This window comes from Strigops habroptila, chromosome 1, assembly GCF_004027225.2.
Source record: "Strigops habroptila isolate Jane chromosome 1, bStrHab1.2.pri, whole genome shotgun sequence".
NCBI lineage: Eukaryota > Metazoa > Chordata > Aves > Psittaciformes > Psittacidae > Strigops > Strigops habroptila.
In genome coordinates this window covers 68,478,191-68,484,190 of record NC_044277.2, presented here as the reverse complement: position 1 = coordinate 68,484,190, position 6,000 = coordinate 68,478,191, and positions in this window count along the sequence as shown.

Genomic DNA, 6,000 nt, shown 5'->3' with positions numbered 1-6,000 from the left:
TTTGTTGGGTTTTTTTTTTCCCAACAATTAACATGCAATATGATCCACTTCAAAACAAGAAGAACAGGACATCATTGGACTTCTCATGCTTGACCATCGTATGACAGATAATAGTACATACATTCTACTTGCGTCAGTAAGGAATGGCTCTGCCCAAGCATCTCCTCATATTTGGAAGTGATTTCTTATCAAAATCTTCCCCACCAACCTGACATATTTAACACACTAATCATCATTTCCACTTGGATTTCATATTTGAAAAATTGATCTCTCAGCAAGATGTAGGTGTACTAAAAATGGAAGAATAATGAGTTATTGATTCCATCCAACAGCACCAATTATCTGAGCAGTAACACTGAATTTAGGGAGCTAGGAGAAGAACTGAGAAATTTGGAGTGCAGTGAAACAAGTTGGAGAAAAATGCAACATCCAGTTAAGTGGTATTACATTTTTATTGCCTATCATTTATATTAAAAAAAAAAAGTAGAGCTGATCAAGTACCCATTTTCTTACATTTAGACACAAAATAAAACAAAGTTGTAACAGGATTTTTGCCTTCAGATAGCACAAAAGAAGTTGCATTTGTTTTAAATCTCCCAGTGAAATTTTACTTTTTCCCCTCAGCTACAATTTTAAGTGGGAAACCGATTAGAGGACCAGCTAAATTTCACCATTAGTTCATTTCTTGTGAACCGATTTGTCCATTAAGAACTCCTGAAAAGCACTAAATGACATTGTTGTTGTAATGGCATCGTACCCAGAGTTTATATAACCTCTAAAGAAGTGATAATGCCCTATCCAAAAACAGTTAGAAATGGATGATAGACTGTCAAACGCGGTTCATAACCTTCCCAATGCTTTCACTCTAGCAGGCTGGCCAAGAGCAGAGCACTTTTGCCTTTGAGTTAACCAGTAAGACTAATAGGATTAGTGTGTCACAGACATGTAGCAAAGATAATGTAAGTAATCATGAAGCAGAAAGCAAATGAACAACAAATAACTAGTTCACTCTAAAATTCTACAAGAAGCCACCTGTTATTTGCCTCTTCCCTTTAAGAATAGCCTACATGACCACATGTGATCTTTAAAGGAGCATGTTTGCTTACAGATTAGTTCAATTCCTTTGAAGAATCCACAATGTTCTAAAATGTATATGCAAGACATAATGTTTATAGATAGGATTTAATATTGACAAGGGCATCCATGACATTCAGTTCTAATATAGAAACTTTTTGCAGCAATTCAGGCTGCTGAGTCAGAGATTCATTTCTTTATGTCACATCTAATTCATAAACATTCCTCACTTCATTTACTTGTACTATTTCTTTTCTTTACCTGGAAAAAATTCTGAATTTTTACATGAAGGTGCTGTGCCACACCTCAGTAATTACCTCTGTCACCAAGCATAAATCCTTCTTCTACACTCCAGAGTTGGATATTCCAGAAACAAGGTTTCTCAAGCAGAAAAGTGACATTTCCAGGCTAAGCCTTCAAAAGTTTTATTACATAAGTTAGAAAGTAACAGGAGTAGTATTTCAGCTTTCAAAGTGCCTAGAGGAAAACTTACTGAAAGAAGACAGTCACAGAGTAGGTAAGGATTAGGCAAACTAGTACCCAAATAATGCACCTGAGTTCTGCCCATCTCTGCAGCTAACAGGACTCCCAAGATGCTATCAAACGGCTTCAAATGGTATGGAGAACAGCAATGTCACCATCTCAGTCAGCCATACCTACACGTTTTGTGAGATGAAGCAGTGTTGTGTGCTCATGTTGTTCCTAACTAGACCTTAGTACTGTCCCTTGCTCCAAAAGATCTATAAGACACATCACCACAATCTTCTTATAGACCCGAGATCCATCTCAAGCAAATGTCATGACCATGACCGCTACAATTTTCCAGGCGGCAGAAATGAATTTGAAGAACAGGCACATATGTGTATTCCATATTCATACACCTTATTTGTTCATACTCACAGTGGGTGAAATGTGTCACCGTCCTTCCTTCCGCAGGTACTACCAAACACATCAAAATCTATTTCTGCACTTTGTAATGAACCCAACTGGCAGGTGTTCGCTCACTTATTCAAAAGTCTGATTATAACATGAGGTTTTCTGGGAACTTTTTTTCCCTCACACACAGGTGAAATACTCTCATGCTCCTAAAGTCTGAAAGCAAGAGTTAGTACAGATGGGGACAAATGCAAGCAAAACACAATCATCAGCTGGCCTTAATACCAAGTGTTGTATGCTTTTAGTGCACTTATTCTGAAGACACAAAGAATAGCAGATCGAAGATTAAGTAATTTTTTAATAATAAATTCCAGGCTGACTACAGACTGTTCCCCAGAACTAGCAACAGCAGTAGCTGGAACACTTTATGTTTAGCCTGCTGTTTATGGCTGGCTAGTTACAAACTCAACTAACATTCAGGTAGAGCAGGCCAGTACCTTCTAACTGCAGATCCACATGCCTCTTTTTTCAGATCATTAGAAATGAATCATTTTGACATAAGACCTCAAGAAGTAAGGTTAGGTTCTTGGTTCCTCTGTCATAAATGTGATTTAGTGTCTCAGGCTTTTTAATGAAGGCCTGAGAGAAGACCAGTTGACAAACAGACCACCACTACCTTCCTCATGGCACACACACAAGTCCCTTTTAAAACATAAAATGATCTTTAAATCATTAGCTCTCTAGCCACTACGGAATGTGTCCAGACTACAAAGTGAACTACCCTGACACAAACAATAGCACCACTTTTAGAAGATAATACGATATCATAACCTAGTTCCCACAGTCATCCAATATAACTCCCCATAAAAATGTCAGCAGACAATACGAAACTGATACGCAGGGCAGTAAAAAACAGGCACATTATTGCATGTGTGCTTTAACATAGACACTGTCCACATCCAAAAGTCTTACTCCATTCTCATGCATTGCTTGAGTAGGGATACTGCATCAACAGTATCAGAATAAAGGCTGAACTGCTGTCTTGGTTTAAGCCTGGTGGGCAGCTAAGCACCACCCAGCTGCTCGTTCACTCCCTCATTGTGGGATGGTGGCGAGAATCGGAAGGATAAAAGTGCAAGAACCCATAGGTTGAGATAAAAACAGTTTAATAGGTAAAGCAAAAGGCATGGAATTCATTCACCACTTGCCATGGGCAGGCAGGTTTTCAGCCATCTCCAGGCAAACAGGGCTCTATCACATGTAACAGTTACTTAGGAAGACAAACGCCATCACTCCCAGTGTCTTCCTCTCCTCCTAATGTTCCTCCCTCCTCCGATTCCCCAAGCTTTTATTGCTGGGTGCAACTTCATATGGTTTAGGATATCCCTTGGGTCAGCTGAGGTCAGCTGCCCCAGCTGTGTCTCCTTCCAACTTTTTGTGCCCTCTCAGCCTACTCGCTGGCAGAGCGGTCTGAGAAAAGGAAAAGGCTCATGACACTGTGTAAGCACTGCTCACCAATAACCAAAACATCCAAAACATAGTATCATACACGCTACTGTGAAGAAAATTAACTCTATACCAGCAAAAACCAGTAGACCCCTGTTGCTTAAGTAGTCTGAGACAACTGTCAAAAAGACAGATAAGGAAAGTAAATTTTATACAGGAGTGAAAAATCAGTCAAGCTTAGTCAAAACATAGATCTTTCTGTCAAAAGGTTCAGAGCAACTGCAAGATAGCGCTCAGTTCAGCAGAGTTCACTTGTTCTTTCAGTGGTGAAGGCAACAGACATAGCCCACTGCTCTTGAGAAATGCGTGCCTGAAACAGAGACCTGCCCATGAAAGAGCCCCTCTAGTCACTAATTTTGGCTTTGTCTGATTTTTCACCTGGCACTAGATGCTCCTCACTAGGTATACATTTATGAAAACATATCTAAGTACACACAAACTGCACAAACTAATTGAAAGAGACTCCCCAAGTCTCCTTCAAAGCTAAAGAGATTTTGATAAAAGAGTAAAAGGTTTCCTGAGCTACTACAGGTTTTGTCACTTCCACAGCATTCACTGAAAGATAACCCCATTTGTAGCTATTGAAGGATCTGCTTCAGTCTTCATCTTCCTCAGTCAGTAAACCACTAAGAGTGTGCTTTTCCATTATGCATGTAACAGAAAAATAATTTCTTCTGTGGTGTTATTTACACATCCCTAGAGAGCAATTGTCAAAACAAGGAGAATACTATAACATATATCTGAAGATGCAGTGGAAATTTACATCAGTTTCAAAGATTTATAATATCTCTATGCTGAATCTCTCCATAATGCCACAAAGTCTCGAACTGTTTCATATTAGATTCCAGATTGACTTTACAGTGTTGATTTTTTTACCTATAAAATCATAAATTCTCTGCCTTTTTGTGAGATACTGGCACAGCACAAATAGAACAGATCCTGATGCAGAAGTATTAAATGAATTGCCCTATCCAAATGATCATGGCTTTCCAGCCATGGTCTTGGTCCCTACAGACTACAAGCTTGTGTGGTCACACCACTCTCTTTACAAGATCACCACAGTGATGATGCCAATGATGATCCCAACATAAAAAAGATGTGGACCTACTCAAGCAAGTCCAGAGGAGGGCCACAAAGCTGATCCAATGGCTGGAGCACCTCCCCTTTGGAGACAGGCTGAGAGAGTTGGGCTTGTTCAGCCTAGAGAAAAGAAGGCTCAAGGGCATACCACAGCCTTGAACTACCTGAGCATTAGTTAGTACTGTAAATAGGATGGTATTTTTCCAGATAAATATTCCCTTATACTTGGATGAACATTAACAGTAGTTTTGCATAACTAAAAATCTCAAATACTCATTGTTTCCCACAGAGATAAGACTTGCTATTAATTTGAGGTAAGCACATCCTACCGACTGGTGCATTAAGCAAAAATAAGGGAGCAATGGTAGAAAGAAAAAAGAAAACCAAGAAACACCCCCCAAGTCTTATTAAAGTATATATTTCAAGCACAAAGCATTTCTGCAATCTAAACATAGCTATTGCCATTAAATTTGTGTTGCTTGGACTCCAGTGACGAAAATACAGTTGCATTATTTTAGTCATGTTGCATATAGCCATTATTTATTTATCAAGGTTCAAACATAACAAACAAAAAACACTCTTAGAATTGTTTTGTTTGTATCTACATCTTTCTCTGGAGAGCAGCTCAACAGAACTGGAAAAACATGTTTATAGTGCTTCTTGTAGGAAGAGAAGCAGGGAAAGGGAGAGGGAGAGAGCTAAAATTTCATTCCAGTCAGAAGATGTACTAGCATCCTACAGGCAGAGGTGATCACATTTAACCTAGTGATGATACTAAACATTGCTGAAGAAATACAGCATTATAAAGCAGTAGCCAAATGGGTGGCTTTAGCTACCCTGAGTTACTGTCTTTCATCTGTGAGCTACAGGTTAAAAAAATAGGATCTCTGTCAGCCATGACAAAAATTCACTCTGATTTTCCTTCTCCTCACCGTCACCCTACTTTGCACGTTAGAACTAGGAATGTAATTGGTTTTCCAAATCTCAAATACCATCACCAGGAGAGATTTCCTCCTATCCAGCTAGGATAACACACATATCCTGCACAACTAGGTGAAAAGATTCCCTGAATTATTTTTTTATTCTAATCAGAACCTTGTTCCTGTTTGTTTAGGAAATAATAGTAGATCAGGATGACCTGAAACTTTCATAACTCGCCCCGTTTTCTCCAATAGTTTATTGTTTTGTTGTTTATTTGCTTTTTGCCTGATTTTTTTTTTCCTCTCCCACTTTTGAGACACTTGCTCTTTCTATACTTCCAAGAGCTTACTGAAATACTCTTTTGTTATTGAGGTTTTCTTCCCTGTGCAAATACTTTTAGAACAATCTTAACCTTCTCCATTTTACAGCAACAATAGCAGATGATAGCAAAATGCTACAGGCAATATAACCACATGCATACAAATACAAAACATCAAGTATTTTCCATGTAAGCAGATAACAAGGGTTTTTAACAGTTGAAAT